Source organism: Aquarana catesbeiana, linkage group LG09, assembly GCF_042186555.1.
Source record: "Aquarana catesbeiana isolate 2022-GZ linkage group LG09, ASM4218655v1, whole genome shotgun sequence".
In the NCBI taxonomy this organism is placed as follows: domain Eukaryota; kingdom Metazoa; phylum Chordata; class Amphibia; order Anura; family Ranidae; genus Aquarana; species Aquarana catesbeiana.
Window position 1 is genome coordinate 36,178,572 of NC_133332.1, and position 18,555 is coordinate 36,197,126.

Consider the following 18,555-nt stretch of genomic DNA (forward strand, 5'->3'; position numbering starts at 1 on the left):
CGGTGTCTGTAGTGCAGTGTTAATTTCATCGACTGAGATAAAATATAAATAGATACTATTTTTGAATCAAGTAATTTTTATTCATATAAAAAGATAGAGAACAAATACTTATTTATACATCCTTCACTTTCACTTTTAACCCACCACCCCAACATTTAACATACATAGCCTTATTTGAATAATGCACTACAGTTCATTTTTCCTCTTTTTATCAAAAATAGTGTGTCATTCCTATTTAATCACTATACGTAGTTCCAAACAGCAGAAAAGAAAAGAGAAAGAAAATCTTGGTATCCACAAGAGGAAGGGCTTCGTCATCCTTAGCTCTACATCTCATCCTTCCCATCTACTAATCCAACATTCCCATATTTTTTTTAACAATTTTGCATTTCCCCTTTAATTATACACAAATTTTTCCTTTCTTATTTTTTTTTATTGACCTCATCCTCCCATTCTACCTGAGTTGGTGGGTTCAACTTCAGCCACCTCCTTGCTATCAATTTCCGTGCAAGGAAAAGGCATCTGACTATTGCTGTTTGTCTCCCCCACATATTCTTATCCTTCTCCATACAACCCAGTAAGCATATTTTGGGGTCTAGGTCGAGAGATAATCCAAATACCTTATTTATTTTTCCCACAACTTCACTCCAGGATCTATTTAGCTTGGGGCACCTCCACATCATATGGATTAGATCTCCCTTTGGGTCCCTACATCTTGGGCATTTAGCATCCATCCTCCACCCATATCAAAATAATTTCTGAGGTGTCTTATATGTTCTATGTAGTAAAATCAAATGTGACACTGATTGTGATGGTGACAGGGTACATAAGGGACCTATTTCCAGGATATGTTTCCATTGTTCATTTGATATGTCCCCCAGGTCTTCCTCCCATCCCCTTCTGCAGGGAAGCTCCTCATTTCCCCTTATCACCCTGTCACATATACCATCATATATAAATGAGATCAACCCCTTGGATGTACCAGCATTAATTATTTTTCAAAGAATGTTTACCTCACTCTACTCCGGTGGCCGCTTTAAATTTGTATCTTCAAAGCATGTCTGACTTGCAGGTATTTAAAGAAGGAAGGATTTGGTATACCATATTCCTCCTTAATTTTCAGGAATTATTTAAATGTACCCATCCTATATAGCTGAGGAAGATAGGCAAGACCGCATCTCTCCCAGTCTCTGCTCTTCTCTACATTAGATAGTTCCTGCAAATATTTATTATTCCACAATGGTGAAAATTCTGTAAATCCCCGATACTCTAATATTTCTTTGTCCACTTTCCATAATTTCTTTTTTATTAAAAGCGTAGGGAATTTAATTGAAAAGGAGTCAGCTTCCAGGGACTCTATCAAACTGTCATGGCTTGTGCCCAATGGCAACATTTCCCTACTTGAATTATGTTCAGACAGATTGTTACATCCTTTCAGATGCTGCAATTGTGATGCCAAAAAATAGCACCATGGGTGCGGGACTGCCTAGCCCCCCCCCCGTCCTTTGGCAATTGTAAGTGAGTAACCGTATCCTTCACTGTTTTTTTTCCAGATCAGCTCTCTAAATATAATGTCAATCTTCTGAAACCATTGCCTATTTATCCAAATTGGGGAATTGTGTAATGCATACAGAAATTGAGGCATCCAAGTCATCTTGATTAGATTGCACCTTTCTGCCACTGATAAGGGTAGCTGTCTCCAAACCTAAGTTTATCCAAAAGTGGGACAATATTATTTATTATATATTCTTTGGGATTTAACCTCCCTGGCGGTATGATTATTTCGGATTTTAGGTGCTGAAAGTGGTACCATTATTTTGCATGGAAATTTGGCGTTTTATATTGTAGGTCTGTAATTCTTAACAATAACACACTTAAATCTGTCCAAACAAGAGTCTAGTAGATATCCCGGGTATGAAACACAAAAACATAAATTATAATATAATAAATAAAAATAAATAATTAAAAAAAATAAAAATAAATAGTAATAAAATAAATTTCCCCACGATTCACTATCGCTCAATTCTGCAAGTGTTCTAATTTACTATCGCTGTTTTCTAGCTGGTCTAAAGCCATTTTTGACGTAAAGGGACACTTTTTGGTTGCTATGAACAATCTCCAGTTTCCAGGCAGAAAGAACAGGATATATCACATAAAACTGCATGCAGGGCATTGGCCAAAGCACTGGGGACAAAAGGGATGTTAAATCATTTCATACAGTACTGTAATCTGTAAGATTACAGTACTGTATGTGTTATGATTTTGACATTTTTTTGAATTTGCCGCCAGGCTCCGCCCCCATGCGTCGCAACGCTCGCAGGGAACGGAGCCTGGCACAGAGAGGCTTCGGGCAGAGGACACAGCCCGCGGACACTGCGGGGGACATCGCAGGATCCCGGGGACAAGGTAAGTAATGCCACACCAGGATCCTGCGATGTAATCCCGAGTGTGGCTCGGGGTTACCGCTAATGGTCCTGATTTTTAACCCCGAGCCACACTCGGGAAAACCGCCAGGGAGGTTAAGGTTATGTATATTCCTAAATATTTGAGCTCATTGACTGTTTCCATTTTTGTCCCACGGTTCAAAGAAAACACCTCAGAGCATATATTGTTTAGCTTCACTTTTGCTTTGGACCTTTCATACAGAAGCCTTACCCAACCAACGTACTTTGGACCAAACTAGAAAGGTAGCCAACATCTGATACAAATAATGCCATTCCAGACTGTCGAAGGCCTTGGCTGAATCCAGGGACAGTATTGGCCTTGACCCCACATTAATCGTCGGAGCTTGCCACACCCTCCTTATATTAATACTGGTTGATCTGTTTGGTATAAACCGTCTGGTCCATATGGACCAGATTCTGAACTTTTTTAAATCTATCAGACAATATTTTTGCCAAAATTTTTACGTCTGTACCCAGCAATGCTATTGGCCTATGAGAAGTCAGATCAAGTAGATCCTTACACTGTTTTGGAAGGACAATAATGGTGGATTCCCTCATAGATAAAGGCAATACACCCTCTGCTAATGCTCCGTTAAATGTTTTCAACAGCTCTGGTAGCAATGTCTCTTCATAGCATTTATATATCTCTGCTGGCAGACCATCTCGTCCCGGAGATTTCTGATTTGCCAGTGCTGACACCACCTGTCTTACTTCTTCCAGTCCTATAGGGGCATCTAATGCCTCCCTGTCTTCCTCAGTGAGGCAAGGGGTCTTCAGATCTCTAAAAAAGTCACACATCTCCCCCTCTACCTCCCCACCTTGGGCACTATACAATTTCTCATAATACTTTTTAAAGGTATCTACAATCTCGGGACCGTATGATGTTATTCTTCCCCCGTCTGTCCTAATAGCGGATATAACAGCAGTAGATGTATTTGCCTTTGCTAATCGAGCCAGTAGGTGTCCTGCACTCTCTTCCTCCACATAATAACGTCTCTGAAACATCAACTTATTCTAAGCTTTTGTATATAATAAATCCTCATGTTCTTGTTGTGTTTTAACCCAATCCTGAAATGCCCCAGGGGTTGGTCTCCCGCCATCAGGGGTTGGTCTCTCTACATACTGCCGTTCTGCTTCTGTAACCTTATTCCCAGTCAATTTTTCCTGCTCTCTAGTCTGTCTTTTTACTCTTGCTATCTGTTGTATTAATATCACCTAAGAAATGCCTTGATTGTGCCCCAGACCACTCTGGGTAATGCTGTCCCGGCATTGATCCTCATGGATTCCTCCAGGGATGGTGTCATTCCCTCTTTTCCCCCTATTATCTCTAGCCAGTATGGACTCATTTTCCGTTCCCCATTACAGAACTCCTCCCTTGACTCAATGATACAACCAGTGGAGAGTGGTCTGAGAGACCGCTAGGCATATACTTTATGTTCCTAACAAAATGTAACATCTTCACTGCCAAGGGCTAGATCAATCCTAGAGAGCATGGAGTGAGTTTTCAAGAAACAAGAGTATTGATGTTTAGTTGGATTCCTCATCCTCCATATATTCCCCAACCCCAGTTCTCCTATTGTTTGTAAGAGCTTCATAACCCCTTTTCCAACCTGAGTTCCTGGTGCACATGTATCTGCTCTACCACCCAATACCATGTTAATGTCTCCCACTGCCATTACTGGGATGGTTTATCAGATGTGAATTTCATCAATTGATATAAACCTCTGCTTTAAATGGGGGAGGGATATATATATATATTAGCCAAAATACAGGTAATTCCCCCCAATAGTACAGTACAAGCAAATATAACGGCCTCTCTCATCTATACTAGTCTGCAGGAGAACTCCACCCCTGTCCCAATCAGAACACTCACTCCCCTTGAGTATGAGGTATACAGTGGGGACAGAAAGTATTCAGACCCCCTTAAATGTTTCACTCTTTGTTATAATGTAACCATTTGCTAAAATCATTTAAGTTAATTTTTTTCCTCATTAATGTACACACAGCACCCCGTATTGACAGAAAAACGCAGAATTGTTGACATTTTTTGCAGTTTTATTAAAAAAGAAAAACTGAAATATCACATATATCACATGGTCCTAGGTATTCAGACCCTTTTCTGTGACACTCATATATTTAACTCAGGTGCTGTCCATTTCTTCTGATCATCCTTGAGATGGTTCTGCACCTTCATTTGAGTCCAGCTGTGTTTGATTATACTGATTGGACTTGATTAGGAAAGCCACACACCTGTCTATATAAGACCTTACAGCTCACAGTGCATGTCAGAGCAAATGAGAATCATGAGGTCAAAGGAACTGCCTGAAGAGCTCAGAGACAGAATTGTGGCAAGGCACAGATCTGGCCAAGGTTACTAAAAAATTTCTGCTGCACTTAAGGTTCCCAAAAGCACAGTGGCCTCCATAATCCTCAGTGCAAGACACATGAAAGCCCGCATGAAGTTTGCTAAAAAACACTTGAAGGACTCCAAGATGGTGAGAAATAAGATTTTCTGGTCTGATGAGACCAAGATAGAACGTTTTGGCCTTAATTCTAAGCCATATGTGTGGAGAAAACCAGGCACTGCTCATCACCTTTCCAATACAGTCACAACAGTGAAGCATGATGGTGGCAGCATCATGCTGTGGGGGTGTTTTTCAGCTGCAGGGACCGGACGACTGGTTGCAATCGAGGGAAAGATGAATGCGGCCAAGACAAGGGATTTCCTGGACGAAAACCTTCTCCAGCGTGCTCAGGACCTCAGACTGGGCCGAAGGTTTACCTTCCAACAAGACAATGACCCTAAGCACACAGCTAAAATAAGGAAGGAGTGTCTTCACAACAACTCCGTGACTGTTCTTGAATGGCCCAGCCAGAGCCCTGACTTAAACCCAATTGAGCATCTCTGGAGAGACCTAAAAATGGCTGTCCACCAACGTTTACCATCCAACCTGACAGAACTGGAGAGGATCTGCAAGGAGGAATGGCAAAGTATCCCCAAATCCAGGTGTGAAAAACTTGTTGCATCTTTCCCAAAAAGACTCATGGCTGTATTAGATCAAGAGAGGCTTCTACTAAATACTGAGCAAAGGGTCTAAATACTTAGGACCCTGTGATATTTCAGTTTTTCTTTTTAATAAATCTGCAAAAATGTCAACAATTCTGTGTTTTTCTGTCAATATGGGGTGCTGTGTGTACATTAATGAGAAAAAAATGAACTTAAATGATTTTAGCACATGGCTGCAATATAACAGAGTGAAAAATTTAAGGGGGTCTGAATACTTTCCGTCCCCACTGTATACCGAGTGATACTGAGTCCGGAAATTTCTTCTTTTTAAATGTAATATCGACTCTTTTTTTAGATGCGTCTCCTGTAGGCAAACCACAGAAGCCCGAAGGGCTATCACTGCAGCAAAAACCGCAGCTCTCTTTATAGGGTCTCCCAATCCTTGGATATTTCAAGAACATACATTTACCACTTTAGACTGCATATAAAAATAAAATATTCAGTTATCAGTAGCTTAGTGTCCCCACTAACTATATTTTTTTCCTCTTTGTGCGGCTCTTTCCACTTTCTAACCTATTTAATACTTGTTTTTTCATAAAGGAATACTGTGATTTTTAGACATGTTTCCACATGATACTCAAATCCCTCTGTAATATTTTCAGTGCAATTTTTTAAGCATATTTCCACACAACACTCAACTTGCATAATAGTGTTTTTAGTGCAAAAAAAAAAAACAGTTATACCTATCCTCTTACAACCCCCCTTCTCCACCCACCCTTGAACCTCACTAAACTTTCCCCAGCCACACTAAAAAAAAAAGACCAACTTACAAACCACATATAATACTGTAACAGACAACAAAAAAACACCAACAAAACAAACATAAGACAAATACAAAAAATTCCTTTCACACCCCAAACCTGGCCCACACTAGGCCTGTACCAAGGGCATTTGAAGTGATCAGTTCCAATGAACAAAGCATTTCCCTTCTCCTCTATTCCCCTCCCAACATGGGGAGGAAAGATAGAGGGAAAGGGAAAAAAAACAAACCAACCCAACCAAGGAGGACGCCCAGCTGTTGTTTGCCTCCCTATAATGCAGCCCCCCCAACTCACCAAAAAAAAGGAAAAAAATTGCTCATTTAAAACTAAATCATTATGCATCATGGTTAGTCTCTTATGCTCTGCTCTTGATCCTGCTGTTTACTTCGTATCTTCTCTTCATTTTTCTCCAACCAAACAAGTGCCTCATTTGGAGCATAAAAAAGTGTGTTTCACCTAATGCCACTACCTGTAGCCAAGAAGGATATAGCATAGTGTATACAATTTTCAATTGCTGTAATTTTTTTCTTAATCTCCACAAACTTGGCTCTTTTCTTGCAGTTCTTGGGAAAAATCTGGAAAGAATACAATTTTGACACCATTATGATATATGTCTCTCCTTTCCCTAGCCTTCTGGAGTATAGTCTCTTTATCCTTAAAAAAATGTAATTTCACCAAAAATGATCTAGGCTGACCCCCTGGGAGTGGCACTCTATATGGTACTCTGTGTGCCCTCTCTATTGCAAAAAAAAAGGAGAAAAAACTTCCTTCCCAAAAATTTCCACAAGTCATTTTTCCATAAAGCCTATAGGGTTGGGGCCCTCACAGCGCTCAGGCAGCCCCCAAACTCTCACATTGTTCCTGCACAGTCTTTTCTCCATGTCCTCCATTATGAGGGCATATGTATTCATTTTATTACTAATTATCTTCACTTCCTGTTTTAATGGGTTTAAATTGTCCTCCACCAAGCTCTTTCTCCCTTCCAAGGTAGTCGTCCATTCACAAACTTTCTGTGCGTCACGTCTTAGAAAATGTATCTCTTCTTTTATCCCTTTAAGTTGCTCAGTCGTTTCACAAAGGGATGATTTGCAAAAATTCACTGCCAGCAGTACTTCCTTTAATGAGGGTTCTTCCCCACCCCTAGCATCTGCTTTCAAGGATACAAGGATAGTATTGGATCTTCCATTTTTGGCACTATTTCTGCATTTGTTTTTGCAGTCTTTTGCTGACCCTGGCTTTTTCTTGTTCCTGGGCCCCCCTGCTTTTTAACTTGTGAGGAAGTTTGATGGCTTTTAACCAGTGTATGCGCATATTTTTCTAATTTAGCTGCTGCTTGACTTCCCTTGTCTTTTGCTGTGCTTTGCATTTGTGAATTTGTACCCTCCTGTTGCAAAGCTTCCTCACCCTTCTTTCTTGTCATCTTCTCCCTGTTTGTACCTCCCAAAGGCTCCCAAGCGACTGTGTCTCTGTCCCCACAGCTCCTTTAACCCTTTCATGACTAAGCCTATTTTTGAAATTTGGTGTTTACAAGTTAAAATCCATATTTTTTGCTAGAAAATTACTTAGAACCCCCAAACATTATATATATATTTTTAGCAGAGAATCTAGAGAATAAAATGGAGATTGTTTCAATATTTTATATCACACGGTATTTGTGCAGCGGTGTTTTAAATGCAAATTTTTGGAAAAGGGACACTTCCATGAATTTAAAAAAATCCAAACAGTAAAGTTACCCCAATTTTTTTGTATAATGTGAAAGATGATGTTACGCCGAGTAAATAGATACCAAACATGTCACGCTTTATAATTGCACGCACTCGTGGAATGGCGACAAACTATGGTAGCTATGAATTTCCATAGGCGACGCTTTAAATTTTTTTTACGGTTACCAGGTTAGAGTTACAGAGGAGGTCTAGGGCTAGAATTATTACTCTTGCTCTGACGATTGCGGCGATACCTCACATGTGTGATTTGAACATCGTTTACATATGCGGGTGCGACTTCCGTATGCGTTTTCTTCGCTGCGCGAGCTTGCAGGGACGGGTGCGCTTAAAAAATTTTTTTTTATTTTATTTATTTTTAGATTTATAAATTGTGTTTTAAAAATTTTTTTTTTTTTACTTTTATTGCTGTCACAAGGAATGTAAACATCCCTTGTGACAGTAATAGGTGGTGACAGGTACTCTTTATGGAGGGATCGGGGGTCTAAAAGACCCCCGATCCCTCCTCTGCACTTCAAAGTATTCAGATCGCCGAAAACGGCGATTCTGAATACTGTGTATTTTTTTTAATTTGGCGCCATTGGCAGCCGAGTAAATGGGAAGTGACGTCATGACGTCGCTTCCGCATTTACATTGAGAAGGCTGGCACGAAGCCACCCACAGCTTCGTTACAGCTCGCCCCCAGCCACCGAAGGCAGCCGATTTGACACCGGGCCTCCCGAACGCACGGGAGGCCTGGTAAGAGCGGCGGGAGGCGGCGGGAGGGGGGATGTCCCCTCCCGCTCCTCCGGTATAACAGCCGAGCGGCTTTTAGCCGCATCGGTTGTTATATACGGGTAGCTGATCGCCCGCTCGAAACAACGGTACCGGGATGATGCCTGCAGTTGCGGGCATCATCCCGGTATAACCCCGGAAAGCCGAGTACGCACATATGCGTACGGTCGGCGGGAAGGGGTTAAACACTGGTTCCTTTTCCCAGCTTCAGCCAGAGATTTTTCCAGATCCTTGTCACACCTCTCTATGTTTAGTATGTATAGTGGGTGCCTCTAACATATCCACCATCAATCAGCCAAGCTGTCAGAAACCATGAATCAGACTGAGACAGAAGTACAGTTAAAATTACACTTGTTTAATAATAATAAAAAAAGGTAAAACAGTGTAAATGTAGTCAAAACATAGCCACAGTTCAGGAACCAGAACTGATAGTCAGACAAGCCAAAACGTCAGGGAACCAGAGATGAGCATAGTAGAACAGCAAGCAGGATCTGGAGTCAGAAGGGATGTCAGCCAAGCAAGTCTTTAAAAGGAACACAGGAGAGCGTCTCTAGAGATGTGACCAAGGCGAAGGCAAAGATCATCTGGACTAGACGGCTTAAGTAGGCAGGACTGAGGAGTAGGAAATCATCAACCAGTGATTCACTTTGGAGAGATGGAGCTGGCAATTAGCCGACAGCTGAGCGGCCAGCTTTAAGAAGGAAGAGCTGAGCCGAGCCCTGACACAAGTGCACAGTACTACAGGGGATAATCTTCCATGGTTTCAAATCCGCTGGAATGATGACATTTTTTTTTAGGGGTTACAACAGAAACATCTCGCTCTCCACCAGGGGGGTCAACCCAACCAGCATCACCGGAAAAAAAAAATGGGGGGTATAAAAAGAACTTTCTCCTTTCATCTGATAATGCAGGGGTTAATCTTTCAAGTCTCAGCACACTGTGCTTGTCTTCTTACCAGTTGCTTTTGCTGCTATTGAAATTGTTCCACAAACCAGCTCCCTGTCAGTCTCTCACACTGACTTTTTGGGACTGACTCTGTGTTTAAACATAAAGTCCTTTAACCACTTCAGCCCCAGAGGATTTGGCAGCTCAATGACCGGAGGACTTTTTACAGTTTGGCACTGCGCTGCTTTAACTGGTAATTGTGCAGTCACGCAATGTTGTACCCAAACTAAATTTGCGTCCTTTTTTCCCCACAAATAAAGCTTTCTTTTGATGGTGTTTGATTGGCTCTGCGATTTTTATTTTTTGCGATATAAATGCAAAAAGACCGAAAATTTTGAAAAAAGTTATTATCTACTTTTTGTTATAAAAAAAAATTAAACTAAATTTTAGTCATATATTTCGGCCAAAATGTATTTAGCCACATGTCTTTGGTAAAAAAATGCCAATAAGTGTATATTTATTAGTTTGCGCAAAAGTTATAGCGTCTACAAACTAGGGTACATTTTCTGGAATTTACACAGCTTTTAGTTTATGACTGTGACGACTATCATTTCTTGAGGTGCTAAAATGGTAGGGCAGTACAACTCCACCCCAAAATTACCCCATTTTGGAAATTGCTGAGAGGCATGTTGAGCCCATTGAATATTTTATTTTTTTTGTCACAAGTGATTGAAAAATGACAAAAAATAAATAAATTACACAAAGTTGTCACTAAATGATCTATTGCTCACACATGGCATGGTTATATGTGGAATTACACCCCAAAATACATTCTACTGCTTCTCCTGAGTATGGGGATAACTCATGTGTGAGACATCTAAATTTATATTGTTATATACATCTTCTATGATTCTATTGCCAATATTCCAAACACGGGTCATTTGGGGAGGTTTTGAATTGTCCTGGTATTTTATGCACAACATTTAGAAGCTTATGTCACACATCACCCACTTTTCTAAACAGTTGTAGACAAAGCTCTTTTTGACACTTTTTGTTTACATGAAAAAATATTTTTTTCGATCTGACCTCACATGCATGGTGCAATTGCTGTTTACATATGACACCAGACCGACGCTTGCATTCGCCTTTGCGTGTGAGCAGAGGGGGGACAGGGGTGCTTTTTTTTTTTTTTTACTATTCATTTTGCTTTTTTTATTATATTTTTAAACTGTTCCTTTCATTTTTTTTAAATCATTTTTATTGTTATCTCAGGGAATGTAAATACCCCCTATGATAGCAATAGGTATTGACAGGTACTCTTTTTTGAAAAACTTGGGGTCTATTAGACCCTAGATTTCTCCTCTGCCCTCAAAGCATCTGACCACACCAAGATCGGTGTGATAAAATGCTTTGCCAATTTCCCAATGGCACTGTTTATATCCGGTGAAACCTAAGTCATGAAATACTCGTAGCTTCCGGTTTCTTAGGCCATAGAGATGATTGGAGCCATTCTGGTCTCTGATCGGCTTTATGGTCAGCTGGCTGAACCACCGTCTGCATTCTCAGGCTCTCTGTTGGGACAGGAGAGCCCGAGAAAACCATGGAGGACGGTGGGGGGGCGTTCCTTCCCACTGCTTATAAAAGCAGTCTAGAGGCTAATTAACCACTAGGATTGCTTTTTATATGAAGGCCGACTGCTGGCTGAAAAGAATAATACCAAGATGATACCTAAACCTGCAGGCATCATTCTGATATAACCACTCAAAGTCCAGCAACATACCTGTATGTTGCTGATCCTTGTTGGACATACATTGTAATGTTCTTTTTTTCATGCAGCCTGTGGGCTGCATGAAAAAAAGAGATTGATCGGTGGGTATGCACACCATTAGAATACTGCCCTTTATCCACCCACTTCTAATGATGGGCATACATGCACCATTTTTTTTAACTGTGGTGGTGAAATCACCTCTGACAGCGCTGGAGTCATGGCTTTATGTATCGTGGGAGCAAACGCTGTTGCTGTCAAGATAAATAAATCAGTGCTGCAGCTGAAAGGCGTACCTGCTAAGCAAATGATGGTTAACAATAAAACAAAGTAACATTACAGTATAACAGTAAGACTTACCATACCTGCAAAGCAAATACAATAAAACATAGTAAAAATAAAACATTGCAATCTGAACACGAGCATATGGTGAATATAATATGACCGCAACTCACTCTTTTTAGTTACTCCCATGAGGAGGGATAGGCCCAGGAAGGTCTTAAATTTGGAGACTGTAATAGGTCTACAATCTCTGGCAAGGGTCAGCAGGCGATGAATTGACCAGCATACAAATTGCTTTGGTCCACAATAGATCTATAGAGATCTTCGGTGAAAAACAGCAAATAAAAATCAAGTGATGTAAAATCAACTGTTTCCCTCTGAATTCCAGGTTGGCCAGTGAATGGGGGAAGTACAGGCGCTGCAGAAGTGGTGGGCTCCCAAGTAGGATTGGCAAATTCAGCAGGAAGGGTACTATGGGCTCGACGGGCCTGTGTTTGTCTTCTTCTTGGTGGCAGCGGGACACTTACTCGTGCTTGCCATCTCACCAGCTTGAAATGCACTTATGGGACTCGCCACGTCACCAAGTGTTACTGCAGTGCTGGATGTACGACCAGGATGTACTAGGCCGCTGGTGCTTGCCAGTTCACCAGAAGGATGAGCGGCGCTAGTACTGGCTCTCTGCTCCATACGAGGGACCTGCAGCTCTTGCACCTCAACGACAGCAGAAGAAGAACAGGGTCTGGTACACCTGACCTTGGCAGGGACCACAACTCCATCATCAGAGCTGCAGGGGTTAATCCTCCAAGCCTCAGCTCTCGACAGTTATTTGTACTGCAGTTAGAACTGTCCCATCATCCAGCTCCCTGCCAGCCTCTCCCATAGCTTAGGGATGTTTCTATATTTGGTGCAAATAATAAATTCTTCTCCCTTATCACATCAACACTTCAGTACAGCCAGCATTTTCATCAGAGGAGAGAGAGGGCTTTCACCTGCATCCAGCGTTCACGGGTTAATCCTCCGAGTCTCAGTTCACTGCATTGGGCTCCTTGCCAAACACACGCTGCTGCTGAAACTGATCTTACTACCGACAAGCAAGGGGGCGCAGAGCTTGTAGAGCAGAGCTTTAGGGGCTATCTCGGCTCAGCCCGGCTGACCTCCATGCCCCCATCAGCATCTCAGATGTTCACAGCAATATGGAGGGAGGGGAGCCACGAGCACGTCCTCTCACTTCCACATCCCTACACCCCTCAATGAATACTATTTTAGTTGACAAAAATACGACTAAAACTAAAAAGATTGAGATGACTAAAATACGACTAAAACTAAAATGCCATTTTAGTCAAAAGACTTGAGGTGATTGTAGTCATATTAGTGTAGCAAAGGATCTTATGTTGGTGAAACAGGACAGAAGTTGCAAGCGAGGATGAATTTGCACAGACATACCATCAAGGAACATAAAGAAGACAGTTTCTGCACACCCGTGGGACATAATTTCTCGCAACCCGACCACGCTATAGAAGACTGCAATGTTTTAGTTCTTAAAGGGAATTTCAGAACTATCCAGGAAAGGAAAACGTTTTAGCTAAGAATGATACTTCTTTTTGACACAAAAAACAATGGCTTAAATTTAGATATTGGTTTCCTCACCCACTATACTACAGTTTTATGACTCCCCTCTGTGACTGTGATCCTCCCCCCCCTCCAGTCTATAGCTTTCCCTTTGTCTTATCTCACTTGCTGATAGCTTTATTACCATTGCTATACTATTGATATATATGTGTTTTTTTTTAACTTTTCCCTTTCCCTCAGAGATTCTTTTTTTTTGTTTGTTTTGTTTTGTTTTAACATTTTACCTTCTGCTAAGTTGTGTACCTCATCCAATGCAAAAGGTGCAGCAAAGGATCTTATGTTGGTGAAACAGGACAGAAGTTGCAAGCGAGGATGAATTTGCACAGACATACCATCAAAGAACATAAAGAAGACAGTTTATGCAGACCTGTGGGACATCATTTCTCACAATCGGACCACACTATAGAAGACCTCAATGTCTTAGTTCTTAAAGGGAATTTCAGAACTATCCAGGAAAGGAAAACGTTTGAACTAAGAATGATACTTCTTTTTGACATGAAGAATAATGGCCTGAATTTAGATATTGGTTTCCTTACACATAATGCTAAAGTTTTACGACCGCTCTGTGACTAGTATCCCCCCTGCATTCCCCCCTAGCTCTCCCTCTGTCTTATCTCACTAACTCTGCTGCTATCTTTATTACCATTGATTTGTATGTGTTTGGTTTTCTCTCTCTTTTTTTTTTTCTTCTTCTTTAACATTCTGCTTAAAAATTTGTGAATCAGTACTGCTTGGACCTTGAAGAAAGGGACATACCCGAAAGCTTGTCCTGAAAAATTGTATGTTAGTGCAAATAAAAAAAGTATCACGGACAGTACTCAATTTTCTGTGTCACCTTCTGCTAAAACTTTTGTGAATCAGTACTGCTTAGACCTTGAAGAAGGGGACACACCCCGAAAGCTTGTCCATGAAAAATGATATGTTAGTGCAAATAAAAAAAATATCACGGACAGTACTCAATTTTCTCTAATCAAAAGACTAAAATACATCTAAAACTAAAATGCCATTTTAGTCAAAAGACTATGACTAAAACTAAATTGTGATGTCAAAATTAACACTGCACTACCACATAAGAATATGTAGGGGGCAACTACTAACCTGCTAAAAGAAAATATGCTTTTAATATAATATAATATATTAATATAATATATATATATTAATATTCATAATTGATAATATATTCAGGTAATATGTGCAATGGCATTACAGCCAGTAGAGTTTACAGTTTTCTGTTTTCTTTTATTTTTTCAAGTTGTACTTCTGCTTGTATAAAAGCAATATTTTTGTTTGTTTCTGAAACTTGGTTTTATTTATAAAGATGATATATATTGCAATGGTTAAATCTGTGTCTGCAGTGCATGTTCAAACCTTAAAGAGAAAGTTAACCCTGATGGGTTTTACTTCATCTTTTTCTCGCTGCTGCAGCCTGCAAATGAAAAGCATAATGGGCCCATTATGTGCCACTTACCTGCAAAAGAATCCAGCGATGTCCCCTGTGTGGGCAGCGTCCATCTTCTGGCCCTCTTCCTTCTGGGCCACGGACTCCGGCTCTGTGATTCACTGGAGCTGCTTGACATCATTCCCGCACATGCGCATCAGAGCCACGACTAACGGCATAGGTTAGGGAAGAAACGGCACTTAGTTTTGTTTCTTCCCCGCGCATGTACCTTTGGAATTTCCAGCAGACTGCAAGTGAAATATCTCCTAAACGGCGCACGTTTGGGAGATATTTCCACTACCTATAGGTAAGCCTTATTCTAGGCTGACCTATAGGTAGAAGTCCAAAAAGTGGGTTTACAACCACTTTAATACCAGAAATAATAACATGCTATTAGATTTTTACTCCAGGAGTATATAATGAGTTTGGCAATTCTAAAGAAATGCTTAAATAATGCATTGATATTGAACTAAACCCACTAGGTTTTAGTCGACTAAAATGTCCTGGAGATTTTGGTTGAATAAAATACGACTAAAACTAAAAAAATTTAGATGATTAAAATATGACTAAAATGGTATTTTAGTCAGAAGACTAAAATACGACTGAAACTAAAATGGCATTTTAGTCAAAAGACTATAACTAAAATGAAATCGAAATTTGATGTCAAAATTAACACTGCTGTAGTGCTTAATACTATAAATAATAACATGTTATTAAATTTTTTCTCCAGGAGTATATAATGAGTTTGGCAATTCTAGAGAAATGCTCAAATAATGCATTACAATTGAACTAAACCTGTTAGATTCTAGTCAACTAAAATGTACTTGGGATTTTAGTCAATTAAAATGAAAGAGATTTTAGTAGACTGAAATACGACTAAAACTAAAACAATTAACTAAAATATGACTAAAACTACAATTAAATATTAGTCAAAACTCTATGACTAAAACTAAACAAAAAATTGACATAAACATTAAACACTAGACTTGTGCACAATGGAAAATTTTGTTTAGTTTTGGTTCATTGTCACTCGTAAAATACATAATTTCGTTCTGTTAGATTTGTTATGTTACGTTAATTTGTTTTCGGATAATTCGTTATTTCTGTAGAGTGTCGATATTCATTATACTGAATCTCAAATCATAATAGTTACCACCGCTCTAGGTAACCGGGTTCAAGCTTCCCGTCCTCCGCTGTGTAGATGATTGTGAGAGCCCCAGGTGCTGGCAATTGCTATTCCAATGGTATATGTGTGATGGAAAAATCTGGACAGCCGCACTCCGGATTGGAAAAGTTAAAAATAAAATCCTCTTTATTGAAAAAATAATAACATGATTAAAATCCGTACATGGCTTTGTTGGAATAATGCAGCATAACCGCTAACGCGTTTCACGCTCCCATAGAGCGCTTACTCATAGCTGGTTTGTATGAAGGTGATCACCACTTTTATACACATCCATGTGTATATAAGTGGTGATCACCTTCGTACAAACCCAGCTATGAGTAAACGCTCTATGGGAGCGTGAAACGCGTTAGCGGTTATGCTGCATTATTCCAACAAAGCCATGTACGGATTTTAATCATGTTATTATTTTTTCAATAAAGAGGATTTTATTTTTAACTTTTCCAATCCGGAGTGCGGCTGTCCAGATTTTTCCATCACACATATACCATTGAATCTCGAATCATGTCGAATTCATTCGTTATATGTGCTATAACTTAGTTTGTATTCGTTTAAATTCAATATTTATATATTTGTGATAATGATTCATAGTTTGAAAAGTCATTTGTTTATTGAATCTTTTAACACACACAATGACAATATCTCTTCTCCTCTGCTCAAATACAATACAACACCCTTCTCACTCAGTTCTCAGGAATGCACTTTGCCAGTAATCCAACCTCCAGCACAAAATTAATCAGCTGATTGGACTGTAAGATTTACTTTGAGTTGACCTTTTGTTTCATTAGATCTTTAAAAAATGACCGAATCATGACGAATTCATTCGTTATATCCGCTATATATTCTTTCGTATTAGTTGAAATTCGTTATTTTCTTATTCAGGCATTCGGATGCATCCCAATATCCGAAAGATGCAAAATTCGGCCGAATTTCGATTCGTTACAAAATGAATTGCACAAGCCTAATTAACACCGCTGAACAGTGACTACAACCTATCATGTGCAGTCACTATAGGGTAATTCAGGTGGTCACATTACCCATTTAGTGTGGATGGAAGTTTTTTTTTTATTTCCTTATGTTCAGCCCCAGCCTGTCCATACAATTCTAGAATTTTTTTCATTCAGCCTGCTATACAGTTCGGATTGAGAAACCATCCACTGCATCTTTAACTGACCTTCAACGTTACCACACAAATGAAAATAAGAAGGTACGTGATTCTGCACTTCCGGGTCTGTGGCGTGCATGCGCACCGCTGGCGACCTTTGTCCAATCACAGCGGGAGCCAATCAGTGGATCCGGCTAACCCTATGTCCGCTGGGACTCACCGATCGCTCCAGACAGTGGCAGAATCTTGTTCTGTTAGTAAGGAAGACAGAGATCCTGTTTCTGCTAAGCAGGAACACGGATCTCTGTCTTCCCACAATACAAACACCTCCCACACAGTACACAAGCACTCCTTAGGCACACATTTAACCACTTGATCACCCTAGATGTTAACCCCTTCCCTGCCAGTGTCATTAGTACAGTGACAGTACATATGTTTAGCACTGATCACTGTACTGGTGTCACTGGTCCCCAAAAAAGTATCAAAAGTGTCACTTACAGTGTCCAATTTGCCCACCACAATGTCGCAGTCCCGCTATAGGTCGCTGATCACCGCCATTACTAGTAAAAAAATAAAAGTTCCATAAAAATATCACATAGTTTGTAGATGCTACAACATTTTGCGCAAACAAATCAATATACACTTATTGTGATTTTTTTTTAACCAAAAATATGTAGCAGCATACATATTGGCCCAAATTGATGAAATTTGATTTTTTACATTTTTTTATTGGATATGTTTTATAGCAGAAAGTAAAAAATATTGTTTTTTTTCAAAAATTATCAGTTTATTTTTGTTTATAATGCAAAAAATAAAAAAAAACGCAGAGGTGATCAAATACCACCGAAAGAAAGCTCTATTTGTGGGGAAAAAAGGACATCAGCAGCAGTTTTATTTGGGCACAGCGTTGCATGACTGCGCAATTGTCAGATAAAGTAACGCAGTGTTGTATGGCAAAAAATGGCCGGGTCAGGAAGGGGGTAAACCTTTCAGTGCTGAAGTGGTTAATACGCCATAACAAGTGTCCATTTATACATACATGAAAGAAATGTCAATATGAAAAATTAACAGGTTGCGCTGAACTAGTTTATGTAAACCACTGACTGTATCCATTCTATTGTATATTGACAGCTGGCTCTGCAGGCTATCAAAAAAATCACCAACAACAGCTATATCTGATTGAATGCAGCTGCTATTTGGACAACAATCAAAAGATTTTGGATGTGATAAATGTAATAAAATGACATACAATAACTGATTTTCAGAAAAATAAAAAAATTATTATTAGAAAATTTCTTATCATTTGATGAAAGTCTGAAAGAAACTATTTACTTACTGAACTGTCAAATCCTTTCTGCTTTCTCATGTGTCAGCTCCATATTGTCACAATACCTATAACAAAACTCTACAGATCATAGCCATGCAATCTCTTAACTCAAACATTCCCTTCTAAAAAGAAGAAAATTACTCGAGTTTCACAAACTTACCTTTACACAGTTCA

The 18,555-nt window shown here is 39.8% G+C and overlaps 1 protein-coding gene across 2 annotated transcripts in view; it reads left to right on the forward strand.

The window, feature by feature from the left end:
* LOC141107506 (class I histocompatibility antigen, F10 alpha chain-like) overlaps positions 1 to 18,555 on the forward strand; it is a 115,212-nt gene that overhangs the window by 7,433 nt on the left and 89,224 nt on the right. The window lies entirely within an intron of this gene.